Consider the following 17384-nt stretch of genomic DNA (forward strand, 5'->3'; position numbering starts at 1 on the left):
GTATGTGACAGAAAAGGTACTATTTTACAATAATGTTCTAAAATTTAGATCATCATATAAAATATCAGGTACAAATCACCTTCCTGCTGAACCAGAGAGGAAACAGGTTCCTCCTCCTCCTCCTCCTCCTCCTCCTCCTCCTCCTCCTCCTCCTCCTCCTCCTCCTCCTCTTCCTCCTCCTCCTCCTCCTCCTCCTCCTCAGCTTCAGGGTCCATCATCCAGCCATGACAGCCACAGCGTCATGAAGTACTCGTGTTCCAATTCTCCATTAACGCCGATGCGTCCTCGTAAATTTGCATTTCCGCACTTCCGAGGACGCTGCAAGTAGTTCCTCATGACGTAAGCGAGTACACACTGGCGCTCTAAGAATTGGGAAACGGCCACAGACATACGCAGCGCATGCAGTCCGACCTGACCCGCCCCCTTCTCCACTCTCAGCCAATCACAGACCAACTCGCTCTAACGGTGCGTTCAGGTGACACGAAACAACGGAAACTAAGAAATGTCAACACTAAACCATATCATTGCCACAAGAACACAACTGCAGAGATGTTGAACTCTTTTGACATTTTTTTCTTTTTCAATCAATCAATCAATAAAAGACTTAATTTCTCCTCAAGGGGGGTAATTAAAAGGTCAACAACAGACTACAACTGGGTCAATAAATACCAGTAATGGTAAAAATCTGATCATTACAAAATGAGTCAGATATAAATACAAAGAATGAAGGTCAAAGGTTAAATCTGGATCAGCAGGAGGCCAGGCAGTGATCAGAACTCACTTTGTGGCCAAACCAGTTGTCCTTTTTATTTAGAGACGTGGGGCGGTGTCGGCAACTGTTGAAAGTAACTAAAAAGTTACTTGTAATCCAATTTAGTTCCTTTTAAAAACAAGTAATCAATGAAGTAACTAAATTACTTTTTAGGCGAGTGACTAGTAATCAGTAATCTGATTACTTTTGCAAGGTAACTGTGGCAACACTGGTGCCCACCAACTAATATAATTTTCCTGACCTCCACCTCCTCCATGACTATTTCTCTCTCTGTAAAATTCCTTTTCTTCTTCTTTTCTCTCAGGATTTAGCGTCAAATGCCGGCGATCAACGGGCCGATTGAGATGCAAAAATATTGACGAGACACTTTGCATCGACCATTTATGGTTGAAAGTGGACGTGTTGAGGGCGGGACATCAACTGTGGGACCTTCCAGGTGGACTGTGATCTATAACAGGAAAGTGCAGTACGCACGGTTTCACCAATCTGAATTTGTTTGGGCGCACGCCATTTTCAGCTTTAGAGCGCACCAACATTTTTAGTAGGAATCCTACGCAGTGTTTTATAAATGAGGCCCCAGGCCCTTGTTTTGCCAGATTTAAAATGCAGGATTTGATAGGGAGGGCGGAAATAGATGGTTTTTAACAATCAGTTCTTAAATTGAGGGGTAATTCAAGCTTTAATATTTACAGAACTGCAGCCAGATTTTCAAGGAATTGTTGACAACAGGGTTCTGTTAGATGTTATGAATGTTAACAGGGAGACGAGAAGTGAGGAGGGACTGGAGAGAGAACCTTGAAGATCGCGGTTCTATTTGAGCCCATGAAGGATCTGTGTCGGCTTCATTGTCCAGCCAATGACAGAGCTTATTAATATTGCATGACCAATAGTATTGTATGATGTAACTGTCGAAAAAAAGATTTTCTTATAAAGATTTGAATGTGTTGGAACAAATAAAGAAATTTAGGGAGATTATTAACCTGTGTTTTCTTCGTCTCCAGGTGGTGTAGGTTGACTGCAGCAGTTTCCTCCGTAGTGGTGGTGCAGTCTTCACAGTCGTCTCCCTCTTACTATGATTCTGTGAGTATTTGCAGTGTCACAGGTGATTCAGTTGAGGATTCCCGTCTCATTCGGTTGCCCTGCCGCATGCTGAGCTCCGGCCCTGACCTCACCCTCTTTCTTGTCCAGTTGCTCATTTTAGTGTGAACATGTTTGACTGGTGTGTGACCTTGTTCAGTTCTATTTCTTTTTATCTATTAATTTAATCAAAAATATTTTTTAATTAATTTGGAAATGGTCTTGTCTCGTGGTATTTTTGGACCTGTTTGACCTTATGTAGTATGTAGTACTACATTATGTAGTAAAAGACCTTAGATAGGATTTCCTGGGGTGCAATTCCCCAGGACATTATTATTATAACCTCTGGTCAGGAGCAGTTGGTCATTAGGGGCAGGTGGAGCTGAGCACCACCTGATGAACCAGTGAAAAATAACTGCAGGTAAAGTACATTATTAATCCTTTAAGATCATCTATAGTATTTTATTTTCTGTGAATATAGCTTCCTCCTGAGTTGCATATTTGTGTGTGAGGATTGAACTTCCTGGTTCTTGGTCTCCTCTTGCTGCTTCAGGCTGAGTTTTCTCCTGATCCACACTGATGGTTGCATGAGTTGGACTAGCTCCTCTCTCTCAATGCAGTTTGTATTTCATGCAGTCAAATGTAAGTGTTCATGCTCAGGCTGTGGTACATTCATTCAGATCACATGATCTTTATGGAGAGTGGGGCTTGCAGCCCGAAGCCCTGCTCCAGGATGATTTAGAAGCTCAGAGCTGATTGGCTGGCGTCAATGGAGGCACTGCTTGACAGAACCAGAGTGAGTTGTGACGCCAGCTTATGCGCCGCGAGAGCTAACAGTTAAGAATCCAAATGAATGAGGTTGATTATTTACTGGTGTATAAATGTAAAACTCTGACTTCAGAGGAGAAACTGGAGGTAAAGTCAGTGTAAGGTCATAATAAAATCTGTGTAAGAATCTCACTTGTAAATCAATATGCTGCTCGTCTAGTGGAGGAATTCTTTCCTTGCAATCAGTAGGCCCGTGTTCAACTCCCCACCGAGACACAGTTTAGTTTATTAAATGATTTAATCAGAGGCTATTCCCCGTGTTAAACCTTTTCACAAGATGGGATCCTACAGTATATGGTTGTCATAAAGATGTTGGAGCTCAAAACTTCTGCACAAACTTTAGTTTGGTATGAAGTGGTGTTGAACTCTGCGCTCAGTAGACCTGAAATAAAATCTCACCACCAAGTATTTACATGTTGAAACACCACCGCCTCTGGTGAAGAAACATCTGATCTCAATAAATAAATTCATTAGTTCAGTTTATGTTAGAGATTTCTAATGTGTGTGTGTGTGTGTGTGTGTGTGTGTGTGTGTGTGTGTGTGTGTGTGTGTGTGTGTGTGTGTGTGTGTGTGTGTGTGTGTGTGTGTGTGTGTGTGTGTGTGTGTGTGTGTTCAGTGAAGTGTATCAGTGTGCAGCAGTCAGTTTCTGTTCAGTCTGACTGAGGGAGGTTTTTGTACGACGGTTTTTCACTGTGTGAACACACTCTGACTGTTGATGTAATGAGCACTCTGACAGTAATAAACTGCAGCATCTTCAGCTTGAACTCCACTGATGGTCAGAGTGAAGTCAGAGTTTGATCCACTGCCTGTAAAACGATCTGGAGTCCCTGATTCTCGTGTGTTGGTCCAGTAAATGAGCCTTTTAGGAGGTTGTCCATCTCTCTGTTGGTACCAGGCTAAATAGTGATCACCATCACTATAAACATAAACTTTCTGACTGGTCCTACATGTGATGGTGACGGAGGCTCCCAGAGCAGAGCTGACTGCTGCAGGCTGAGTCACTGTGACCTGGCCTCTGGACTCTGAGGAAACACAGACAGAAACATCAAGCAGCCTCATGGTTTTGTGGGCTTCATTTCAGAGGGACGGATGTTGACAGAGGAGAGGAGTTTGATTCTCTGGACTTTACCTGTGAAGCAGCAGCAGAGGAGAGTCCAGATGAGGACGCAGATCACACTCATGTTTCTGATGAGGAGGATTTCTCTGTCTTCTGTTGTCATGAAGGACGGCTGTCAGTCATCCAGTCTTCAACTGTCAGGACTATAAACTCTCCCAGAGCACTGGAGCATGGTGCTGCTGATGCAAAGTGGCTCTATGGAAATGTTCTGACTGACTCCAACAGGGACCTGGATCACTTTCATCTCTCACTTTCACTCTGGATTCAAACTTTAATGACAATATTAAGGAATTAAACTGAATAATTAAAGATACGTCTGTAGTTTTTACTTTTTAAAAATTTCCTATTTTTGCTGCCAAATCTATTTAGGAATAAATTCCAAAAGATATTATTGAATAAATATAAAATAATCTTTAAAACAATCTCTATAAATATATGTATTTCAAGTAGACATTGCAGATGAAAGAACTGTTCTCTTGTGTTCCGTTAGGATCAGGTGGTAAAAGTTGTTTTGGTGAGTTTGTTGGTTTCAGAATCAGAGAGTGGCGTCTCTCTACAGTCAGAGGTTTTTGTACAGCGGCTCAATGAGTTTGTATCACTGTGGTACACGTTCGGTGGAGGAACCAGACTGGATGTTGGAAGTAAGTTTATTCTCCTTTTAATACTTTCAACTAAATAATACAAATTCATACATTAAACCTTGTTTTGAATGATTTGAGATTAGAAAGATGTTTTTTTTTCTTAATAATTATTGTAGTGATCAAGTTTTAATCTCCATTGATTTCATGTAGTTTAGCTCAGCTCTGTTTCACTTTAATTTGATCACAGAGAAAAGTTATTAGTTTTAAATTTACACCGGATTAAAATCTCATTAGGATTAAATGACAAAACAAAAGATATTGTCAGTCTTTAAATGTGCTCAGTTAGAGCCTGATGGCTGTGGAACACACTGTTTTAACTCTACCAGTCTCATGTTGAAGCTGTTTTTACACTGACCTGTGTATTTAGGGACATTTCTGGTGCACTGGTCTGTCTTTGGGCTGAGTTTTAGTTGACATGTCCACTGTTTGAAATGTGTTTGTGTTGGAATGTGTGCAGGTTTTATTCTTCTTGTTTTATTGAGTGTCTCTTCATCACAGCTGGATTTATTCTTGGTTCTATAGAATGTTTCACAATTCTGTTTCTCTTCTTACTTTAAAATGTATTATTAATATTGTTATTTTACATTAAAATAGAAATACTGATGATAAATGTAGAATAATCAAATCCTCCTGAGAAGTTATCTTTATTTACTGTTTTTTTCACATTTTGCTCCTAATAATTGAAAATATTAATTTAGATTTGAAGTTCATGTTAAAGTTTCCAGTCATACGTTGTAAAGTGTAAACTTTCTGATAACGTTGATGCAAATGAAGAGTAAACGTTGAGACATCAGCTTGTGTTCCTTCCTGTGTAGTTTGAGGTATTTCAGGTCAAAGTGTTGGATGATTCTCTCTGTGCTGATGTGCATGAGAGGCTTCTTAAAGGGAAGTGGAACAATGTGTGAGTGAGTGACTGCTGGAGCAGAAAAAGCCTCTGACAGCAACTTCTTCCAGGACCAAATCAGCTGTCTCCCACTAAAGCTGTCCAGGTGTGTGCTGGTTGATTGACAGCTGGGTGCTCCCTGTCCTCTAATTTGATTGGTGTCTCCTAGGTGATACCCGCCCCACCCTGACGGTGCTGCCCCCCTCCAGAGAGGAGCTGCAGCAGGGGAAGGCCACGCTCATGTGCCTGGCCAACGAGGGCTTCCCCTCAGACTGGAGTCTGAGCTGGAAGGTGGAGGACAGCAGCAGCAGCAGCAGCAGCAGCAGCTGGGAGGAGAGCAGGAGCCCCGGGGTGCTGCAGAAGGACGGCCTCTACAGCTGGAGCAGCACCCTGAGGCTCCCTGCAGACCAGTGGAGGAAGGTGGGCTCTGTGACCTGTGAGGCCACCCGGGGCTCCCAGACTCCCCTCAGAGAGACACTGAGGAGAGACCAGTGTTCCCAGTCCTGACCGGACTCACTGGGACTCTCACACTGCTTTTACTCTCACACTGATCTCACCTCTGTCATTCACCCTCTTTCACTTTCTTCTATCATCAAAGCAAACTGACTTCATCAATATTCATCTTCTTTCATCATCATTTTCTTCAAGCTTTGACAAAATAAAGACAGTTTTCACCTCAATCTTTGGTCTTTCATGACTTTTTTACAACAATAAAATAATCATGGCAAAGATGGATGAATGTAAAAATATTATATGAGAGTGTTTATATCCTCACATCCTTATTTATATCTTTCAATAAAAGCTGGAAGTTGAAACGTATTTGCATGTCCTATAAATGGTAGGATTAGATTGTAACAGTGGCAGCCTTGCATTTCAGACCTCGGCCTTCACTAGTGCTGGTCTGAGTCAATCCACCCCTCAATCACTTTTTTATGGCTACAAAAACCAGGTCATCATGCAGAGATGCAGTATAAAAAGCCTTTCCATGGAACTTGTAGTGAGCACAAGTAAATTGTACCGGACCTCTGTGTGCTTGGAGCCCTGCGGTGCGTTCAATGACCTCTAGGAAACGTCATTCTTGAAAATTGTTTTGACAATAAATCTGCAACCACATCTCTTTATCTTCTCCTTTAGCCATTGTAGGTTGACAAAACCACTATTAAACAAACACAACTATAATATTGTGAATGCAGCTCGCTCCAGATGCAGTCAGCTGGCGCTGGAGAGTGAACTCTGACGAGCCAATCAGAGGGCTTGAATACTCTGACGTCACCCGAGGCCTGCTGGCGGGTCCTGAGTCACCAATATCTATTTGTGTCATAAAAGCCATCGGCACTGGGTTACTTCACCTGATGAAGAGTCACCTACAATATCAAGAAGTTCTGAGGATAAAACCTGCTGTTTATTAAAGGTTTAGACATTTTGAATCTTCCATCATCCATTTTCTCCCTCTATTCCATTTCCGGGTGGTGGAGGTGTCAGTCTGAGCACCGTCACCCAGATCATATTTGTTGGAATAATCTTATTGTTATCACATTCATTGTACCAACATTCTTTCTCATCTAATACGACTTGTAATTTCTCCACTGTGATCTTTTATGGTTAGGAGGAATGTGGTCTGCAGATGGGAAGTGCCTTGAAATCAGATAAGAGGAACCCTAATAAAAGAAGAGGAGGCGGCAGAGGTTTTTCAGAGCGAGCTGGAGATTGTAACTGAAACACTCTCTGTCCGTACTCCTCGCGAGTAAAAACCAATCTTAAACTTGTGTGTGTTCTTCCTTGCAGAATTAATAAATGTTCAGAGGTTGGACCTGACAATATTGCACCAATTAAGAACCTTCCTGCAGGTGGTGAGCCCACGTGAAGGTGGTGTCCGGTGTGAGACACCACCTTCAGGAAGGTTCTTAATCGGTGCAATGTGATCTGGGTGACGGTGTTTGCCACCCGGATAAGTGAGAGAGGAATTATATAGTGTGTAAAACTAAAATCATGCTCAAATTCATTGTAAAAGTGTAATTGCATATTTTCATTACAAAATAAAGACATAGAATTTATAGTTGATTTAACAATTCTAGTTGGAAAATTTCACAATTTCACAATGCAGATTAGCAAAGGTAAACCCAGATTATGTTCAGTTTTATATTGAACTTAAAGAACACATTAAAACACTCAGTAACATAAACACAGAAAAAAAGCAATAAAACTATTGAGTTATTTAAAGAATGTGATGGAGCGGCTCCATCACGCGCGATGACGTAGCACATATCATCGCGGCGCACCCGCCGCGTAACGCACACACACACACACACACACACACACACACACACACACACACACACACACACACACACACACACACACACACACACACACACACACACACACACACACACACACACACACACACTCACTTACCTACTCTGCAATAACCTGCACTCACATACAAGCCAGTTTCTCCTCCTCTGTTGTCAGTATCGTGACCAAGGGTTCACACTTGTAGCAGTATGATTTCTCTCTCTCTCAGACATTCACACACACCTTCACTCACCTTCCAGTGTGGCGGAGGACAGCCGGCAGTGACGCGCCTGCAGGGTGACTGGCAAACCCGGGCCATACCACCAGTCGGGTTAAATGCTTTTGGGCCCGGAAGGTTTCACAGTCACGTGAACAATGTTATTATTTCTTTCCTTTAAAACTTATTGCCGAGTTTACTGAGGGGTTATTGTGGGACGGCAACGTAAATGATGGAAAATCTATTTATTTATGTTGTAGGGTTTGTGTTTAAGAAAAACAATGAATTTTTTCAGCGAAAGGTTACGCCCAGTGGGAGGGGCTAAGCGGATAAAACGGGCTGTGCTGGGCCTGATGGGAGAGTTGGACTCTGGTTAGAGGTGGTGGCAAGTATTGATCGGTGGAGCTTCATTGTTGTATCCTGAAGTTGAGGAAGAACTCATATGTATATAACCTGTACAGATTTGTATATAGAGTTTTCTTTGCTTTTGTTTATTTTCACATTTGGGTATTTTTTATTTTATTTTGCACTTTGTAAATAGTATGATTCACGGTTTGGAGAGGCCTGAAAAATAAATTAGAAAAACAACAACAACACAGCTGACGGCTACGCCATCGGTTTTCCCAGTTTGGGAAGGTTGTTGGGTGGACCCCGCGACAAAGAATTATTCCAAAAAGAATAATGAGACCCTCTGCTTCCCTCGTCTCTTTTGTGTTTTTTTTTTTTTTAATTATACTTTTCTTTTAAAATAAATAATGTCATCCTTATTTGTATCTGTTATAGTTATCTTTATAAGTTCATACCATGGAGCTTAAGATTATACTAATGTATTATTTGTGAGCATCGTCTGTTAAAATTGTTTGTTTTTGTTGTTTGATGTTTGTTTGCTCTGTTTGGATGTTCCCCCATTTGGGCAATAAAGTAGAAAATGAAATAAAATAAAATAAAATGAATCAATTAAAAAAAAAAAGAGCATCAATATCAAAACCTGATTGGTTGAAGCAGCAGCGTGATCGACACTTATTTCACGTTGCAGTTGCAGAGGGGCCAGAATGAAAGTTTTTTAGACGTCTTTCTTGGACGTTGTCTGGATGTCTTTTCTGGACATCATATAGACGTCAATATTTGACATCCAGAAGACGTCCTCAGACGAGCCAGAATGACGTTTTTTAGACGTCTTTCTTGGACGTTGTTTTCACGTCTTGTCTGGACGTCTTATGGACGTCAATGAAAATACGTTTCAAAAGAGAAAGGACAGGACATCAGTCTTCCACAGGACACACACAGACACTTCATTTAGCATTAACATTACATGCAGTTTTTAGGAATGTGGGAGGAAACCAGAGAAGCCTGAGGAAACACAAGGAAATTCCACAAACAGCTCCAGCTGGATTTGAACCCACAACCTTCTGTCAAGCGAGAGCGCTAAACAGTGCAGCAATGAGAGCATTAACAATGACAATGACATTTGATAATGCTGATAAAACAATGACTCATGTACATAGTTGTATTCACCAGATGAAAAGTTATCAAAGTGGTGAGTTTCTCCTTGGAGACTTAAAAAGTCTGAATTTTGACTTTATTCTGAAAATATTATATTAAAGTAAAATAAATAAAATCAGGATTTTGACTTTAAAGACGTCATTTACAAAACGTTAATGCATCTTTAATGTGTCCAGAATCATCGTCCGTACATGGAAAATCAAAGAATTGAGAATAATTTTATCACATCTAAAACTAAATGAGTGGAAACGCTGGCGTTAACAGCCATACGGTTCAGCAGAAATCAAGGTCAGATGTTATTAAGTTTGTGGCTGAAGCAGCAGGAAGATTTGTGGGAGTAAAGAATGACTCCCCACAGACACTTCATGCTTCTAAGAGGGTGAGTCAGGAGGGGTCAGTCCAGAAGTCCAGCAGCCGGTCTGACACAGGGGATGAGGAAGGTGAAGACATGGATGATGGTGACTTCATTGATGGTATCCAGGACGTTTCCTTTTTTCATAATGGTCTGAGGAAAGGAGAGGTGGAGGTCTGCACAGCAGAGAAAAGACAGAACATGTGAGAGAAGAGACAGGAGAAGAAGCTCAGAGCAGAGGTGGTGAGGCTCTGAGGTCAAGCGTCCAGAGGGATGGACAGTCCACAGAGAGGTTGAAGAAGTGAGGCAGTGTCAGGGCTGATGTGTGACAGAAGGACAACAGGAAGAGAGGAAGTGAAGCTTTACAAGGACGTCTACAAAATGTGCTTTGGAGTCGGTGCTGCTGCACATCCAAGTCAAAGAATCAACAGAGATTCAACAGTTTAAAATGAACTTACTACCAAAGGTCAAAGAATCTGCTGAGAGCTCAGCACTTACAAGAATCTAAAGATTGTTTTCCATCAATCAGTTGATCAATAGATGAGATATTAATCCATCAGTGTGACGATCAACTTGTTTGGCCTTTTGTCAAGAAAAGTGCCAAATTAACTAGAAAGAAAATGAGAGGGACACTGTCATGTCTTTAGGTTAAAGACATTATATGGTCCTGAAGTTTCTAAGGTTGTTAAAAAGTGTGCTATAGTTAAATAGTTAATGTAGTGACACATCTTCATCTTCTCCGTAGAGGATCGTTTTTTGTTGTAGCAGAGTGTTCCTCTCGCTCTACGATCTTTGCTGTTTTGTCTCTCGGTGAAGGTAAGCTAGCAGTACTACAGAAACGTGGCTGAAACTTCACAGGAACACGCTGTGTCGCTCTTAACACTTGAGCCTAGGGAAATTTTCGTCTTTGTAAGTATCTGTGGGTCATGTATAGTTCAAAATGCATCGGTTGTTGTAGTGACTGTTGTGTTACATGTGTATATCGAATTCAGTGTGTTTTCCATGCATGTATAGACAGTAATTGTTCTTTTTTCTGTATGTTTACAGTAACCACACTTTCACACACTTTCACATATTTACACACACACACACACTAGAAATCACTAAAACAAGAAAAGCAAGCCTTGTGCACAGTGTTTTCTTTGATGGTTCGCTGGCTGTCTAGCAACACACTGTCACGTGTTGTGAGGACAGCATAGACACTTTGGTTTAAAGTAGGGATGTCCCGATCAGATCGCTAGATATCGGATCGGGGCCGATATTGCTGATTTGTAAATGATCGGGAATCGGCAAATCCAGCCGATCGCCCCGCCGATCTAATTTAAAAAATATATATATTTTCCCGTCAGCTGCCGTAAAGCGAGCCCCGTTTGCAACCTGCCGTAAACTGAGGTTAGCAGTCTAAAACCATTGAGTGGATAAAATGTCAGCAGTCTGGAGGTATTTTAAGGTTGACAACCAAACCAGTCCAGCGGCCAGTTGGACTATTTGCTTCGCCACAGTGCCGAGAGGTGGAGCCCCACTACTTCGTTTAACACAACTAATTTGATAAGACATCTAAAAAGTAAACATGCGGCGGAGTACGCTCAGCAAAGACGATCATCCGTGGAAAAAAAGATGACGTAATCGCCCCCCTCCTCCCCCCACCGTGGTCCTAAACGTCACCTAACAACCACAACAATCACGGACTTCAAGCTAGACCTAGATATATATATATATATAGAGAGAGAGAGAGAGAGAGAGAGAGAGAGAGAGAGAGAGAGAGAGAGAGAGAGAGAGAGAGAAAACAAAAGAAACCCAGAAAACGTTCAGATGTGCATGGCTATACATTGCATTTGACAATTATTATTGTATAATTGTACTACTACAGTATTATTGTTATTGCTATTCTTATAATTATTGTATTCTCATATTATTATTTTATTTTATATTTATTGGTATTCTCATTGTACTATTATTATTGCTATATTATTATATTACCTTATTATAATTATCTAATGCTGTTTATTATTATTATAGTTTTTATTACTGTATTAAAGATACTGGATTCTTATATCATTATTGATATTATTATTATAACCATTACTACGGCTGAGTATAGCCAGTAACCTATTTGCCCACGATAACAGTATTATCACAATACAGTGATTCTACTCAGTTTATCTCTGGAAATTTCATCCACGATACTTTAAGACGTCTGTCTATCTGAAGAAATTCACAATTTATTGACTGAACCCATTTCAGAGGAATTATACAACATTGTCAATCAATTTCACATGAATAACAGCCCAGTACAACACATTAACACAGTAAACAAAGTGTGTACTGCACATTAACAAACAGTAAACAAAGTGTGTACTGCACATTAACACAGTAAACAAAGTGTGTACTGCACATTAACACACACTAAACAAAGTGTATACTGCACATCAACACACACTAAACAAAGTGTATACTGCACATTAATACACTAAACAAAGTGTATACTGCACATTAACACACAGTAAACAAAGTTTATACTGCACATCAACACACACTAAACAAAGTGTATACTGCACATTAACACACTAAACACAGTGTGTACTGCACCTTAACACACACTAAACAAAGTGTGTACTGCACATTAACACACAAACAAAGTGTGTACTGCACATTAACACTCACTAAACAAAGTAGCTACATGTATGACGTTTTTAAAAAATCAAACAGTTTGGAAATCAGTTTAAAATTCAACTTATAATTCTACTTAGAGATTTAGGAAACCTCTTTCCATCGTCGATGTTCATTCACCCCTGCCGCCACCACCACCGGTTCAAGATGGCGGCGCTGTTGACGTGTCCCTCCCCAGTCGCCGAGGCGTCTACTCTTTATTATGTCTGTGGTTTTCTCTATTAGGAAGTGTGTTTTGAATTGGGAAGTGTTTTCTTACTTAAGAAGTGTTTTTTGAATTGGGAAGTGTTTTCTGTAGTTTGCAGCGTTTTGCACTTCCAGGCCACCGTAGTAATCAGTTACTTTTTACTCTGATTTCTGATCACAGCGATCTGTAATAAAGTCACAATTGATTTTAATCCAACCAAAACTTACATCATGTGTGTTCAGTACCAGTGTTGATGGTAACATGTCACGAATCGCGTTAAGAATCGGAACCAACAAACATCACCACTAAACCTTAACATTGCATCAACAACACATCTGCAGAGATATTACAACTTAATTTAATCAATCAATCAAATAAAGATTATTTGTCCCTGGGGGGTAATTACGTAAAAGGTTGCATAGAAAAAGCAGCGCAAATAAATAAATAGATGAATAGATAAATAGTTCAACAACAGACTACAACTACGTCACCGGGTAAATAAATACCAGTAGTTAAACACTGATAATCTTTAGTCTTCTTTAGGATTATATGATGCATTAGCAATTCTGAGTCGTGGAAGTTCAATAAATGTTGTACTTTTTTCATTCAGCTCACAGTATTGATGTAAATCATTAAATAATAAACGTACCAAAGGATCTGGACAGGCGGTGCAGTGGTAAAGCCTTGTAAATAGTGTCAGTGAGCATTCAGGATCTCTCAGTCAATCTTTGATTTCTCAGGTGAACTCATAAGGAATCGAAAGATCAAAGGATGTCTCACACAAACAAACATGTCACAACGGGTAATGACTTTGATACAAAGAGTTTTGTCTTTTAATATTTATTTATTTGTTTATTTATGAACATGTGCAAAAATAACAAACAAGAGAAACAAACAGACTTATTGTAGCACACAATAACATGTTAGCTCATCCACAAACCACAGATTAGCATGGTAGCTTGTTTATGTAGCACATGATAGCAGGTTAGCTCATAAACAAGGACTTTCCTGGTATTGTGTAATCCTGGTGTGAATGAAGCAACAGTGTTCTGACCACCTGCAGTTAGTGACGTCATCACAGTGGGCGAGAGGACGGATTTTATCCACATATTTTGGAAAAAAAACTCCTCAGAATCCACAGATTTCGGGCAAATATTTTCATAAAATTATCATTTCTTGAGAGGAAAATGTGTTGTCTTTCAGTCTGTGTGGGTTTGGAAGCAGACAGACGTAAACTTTAGACATTAGGAGGCGCAGTTGGATGCAGACACACGATTTTGTTCCATCTGACTCATTTATAAATGTCTCTTGAAATCGCTGGAACCAAAAAAATGACAGCATTGTTCTCTCTTGTCAAAAAGGTATTTTTTTATGATATTTTCCCCACAAGCGTTACAACGTCTTGCTCGGCAGGTTCTTGTCGTGCTTCTGATCTGCTCGTTTTGTTTATCACAGTCATAGTTTAGCCACAGTGGCCACTTGTTCAGAGTGATCTGTCACGGCTGTTTTTGAAGAGACATTTTGGTTTTCCCATGTATTTGCATGAGAGGAGGAGGATGAGGGAGGAGGAGGAGGGAGGAGAGAGGAGGAGGGGGGAATTGGTGTTTGGAACTTTGACAGCTAATAAACATGAAACCGCTCGACGAATGATAAAGTTGAACTGAATTATTGAGCAGGAGAGTCTCCTCTGTCGTTTAATAGTGTTTTGGAGCCGATACGATATTCGCCCTCAGAGGAGATAGCGTTTATCTTGTTCTGAAAGGCGGACTTCCTGTTGGATTTAGGTCCGGGGTATCAGGTGATTTTTAGATCCTGATGAGACCAACAATTGAGTTTTGGTTTGATCTCTCTACGACATTGTGGCCGTTTTAGTGTTTCTAGGTGGCACTAGAGAGCACATTTTGGCACTCTGGGGGTTATTGTTTACATTTTCCTATATTTTTCGCCAGTCTTGATGAGTGTGCCAAATTTGGTGAGCATTTGAGCGTGTTTAGGGTATAACATTTATTCTCCCTCAGAGGTAATAGCATTTGCGTGAGGGCCTTTTTTGGATGAAAATCTTACTTTGGAAGGCAAAATTGCAAACTTCCTGTTGAATCTAGGTTGGGGTATCAGGTGATTTTTAGGTCCTGATGAGACAAACAATTGAGTTTTGGTTTGATCTCCAGATGACATTCCTACGGGCCGTGGTGGCCATTTTAGTGTTTCTAGGTGGCGCTAGAGAGCACATTCTGGCACTTGGAGTTGCTAAGCAACATGATACACAGAGCCAATGGACGAGATTTTCACTTGACACCTGGGCCAGCTTAGTAAAACAACTTAATATGCAGAACGAAATCCGGGTATTAATATGGCCTATTTACGACCCAGAATTTAGACTGGCCACTCAAGACGGAGGAGTCAAACAGTGGGAGCAACAGGGAGTTACTACATTATGTCTTCTGCTCGATGATTTGGAATTCCCAGATTTTAAATCAATGTCAGAGAAATATGATCTTAGCTGACAGGATTTTTATAGGTACCTTCAACTCAGACATTATTTTAAGAAAAATATTAAGGGATCTTTACCTACAAATATGACGGGTATCACACAAATGTTCATTAGGGCCTATAAAACCAAATTGTTCAAAAAGATTATTGGAGAACTGTACGGATATTTAAATGAACTCAGAGGCCACTCAACAAATTATGTGAGGGAAAAATGGGAGAAGGAATCGGGAATATCCATCGGTCAGGAGGATTGGACGAATATGATCAGGACTCAAATCTTAACCTCAGCTTCACAATGGTGGAGAGATTTCTTATGGAAAAACTTGATCAGGTTTTTCATAACCCCAAAACAAAAATCTAGACTGCCAAATGCACAATCTAACTGCTGGAGAGAATGTGGTAACGACATGGCAGACCATACACATATATTTTGGGCCTGCCCAGTTATTAGACCCTTTTGGGATGACATCCATAATACAGTTACACATTTTGTGGGGAACAATTTTGAATTTACCTTTATGACTTTCTACCTGGGAAAGATAGATTTGGAAATACCCAGAAAGGTCAGATACATTTTGCAGATTTTTATGGCTGCAAGCAAAAAGGCAATAACAAGGCGTTGGCTTTGTAAGGAACCACCCACCCTTAATCGGTGGATCGAAATAGTTAAAAATATACAGCATATGGAACAGATGACCTACAGTTTAAGGCTGAAGAGGGACATATGTGAGGCTCTCTGGGCACCATGGCAAACGTTCCTCACACATAGGGGTGACAACTAAACCTAAACTTGGAACACTTTATTCCCTGTGAATGTTGTGAAATATACAGATGTAACTCGTGATGCACATGATCCCCCCTCCCCCAATGTTACTGTTGTTGTTCAGGTTGTTCAGTAGTTTTTATCTGTGATATATAATTGAAATATAACTGTGATGTATAAATGCATAACTGTGTGACTTTACAGAGTGGTTCTGTACCTTATTAATTCCTGTGAAAAAATAAAATAAAAATAAAGTTTCAAAAAAGAAACTGTAATGAATGAAGCCAGATGTGTTAATTGTGTTCAAATTTTGCTGACTGTGGCAAACATTTTGCATCAAATGAGCTTTAATCTGAGAATTTGAGCAGAGTTTTTTGCAACTTGTGTTTTAGCAGGACAAAATGTGTTTAGATTTGTGAAAAAAGGAGGATTGTGTTTTGTGAATTGTGTCTTCATGTGAAATGTGTTTATGGTTTTGGCAAATGGGGGCTACTTTTATTAAATGTGTTTGGAAAACTGGTCATTTGGTTTAGAGAATTGGCTTTTGTGTTTTAGCAATTAGGAAAAACTGTAGAGTAATATTTCAGGTACTTTCATTTGGTGAGTAACCTAAAATTCTTCTGAGTTCAAAATGAAACTCAATAGAAATCTTTAAATTGTACATCTTTGCACGACGTATTTCCACCTGAAACAAATAAAATCTCCTCCTTTAGAGATGCTTTGATTTAGTCTGAAGATTTAGCAGAATTAGAATATAAGTATTAAAAAACATCTGTTATTATTCAGAAAGGTCCATGTTCTACTTCAATTGAACTTTATTTATATTTCACCAAATTCAACACAGTCATATCCGAGAGAAACAAAGACATATGTGGACAGAAGGGGAGAAAATGATGAGAGAGAGAGAGAGACAGACAGACAGACATGTTAGTGATATGTTTTGGAGGACAGGGAGCCAGTGGAGGTTCAGGAGGACGGGGGTGATGTGTTCACAGGAGTTGCAGTGGGTGAGCAGACGAGCAGCAGAGTTCTAGATACACCAAAGTTTATTGAGGACTTTTGAAGATGAGCCGAGGAGAATGTTGTTGCAGTCGTGGATTCAGGATGTGATGAATGAGTGGATGAGGGTTTCAGCAGCAGAGGAGGAGAGTGAGTTGTGAAGGTGGGCCGTGTTTTTGAGGTGAAAGAAGGCGGTCCGAGTGATCTGGTTGATGTGTTGTTCAAAGGTGAGCTTGATGTGGAGAATAACTCTCAGATTACAGGTGTGAGGTGACGGAGACAGGGTGGAGTTTCCAGTGGTCAGGGTGAAGTTGTCAATGTGTTTTGTGAGGGATTTAGGTCTCATGATTATCATGTACAATTTGTCGTACTTTAGTTCATGTTTCATGTTGTATCCATGTTTTTATTTCACTGAGGCAGTTGGTGAGGGTGGAGCAGGTTGTTGGGGTGATAGATTTGGTTGAAATGTAGACCTGTATGTTGTCGGCGTAGCAGTGGAAATGAAGATGATGTTTACTGATGATGTTGCCAAGAAGGAGGATGTAGAGGATGAGCAGGAGGGAGCAGGGATGATCAGAAAACTCTCCATT

General features: G+C 40.3%; 1 gene segment (V, D, J or C); it reads left to right on the forward strand.

Moving 5' to 3' along the window:
- The first annotated feature begins 334 nt into the window (after positions 1-334).
- LOC308117880 (Ig kappa-b4 chain C region-like) lies at positions 335-5997 on the forward strand. The segment is given in 4 exons: positions 335-339; positions 1774-1852; positions 4354-4435; positions 5488-5997.
- Positions 5998-17384: the final 11387 nt, after the last annotated feature.

This window comes from Lipophrys pholis (genome assembly GCF_963383615.2).
Source record: "Lipophrys pholis genome assembly, chromosome: 12".
Lineage (NCBI taxonomy): Eukaryota > Metazoa > Chordata > Actinopteri > Blenniiformes > Blenniidae > Lipophrys > Lipophrys pholis.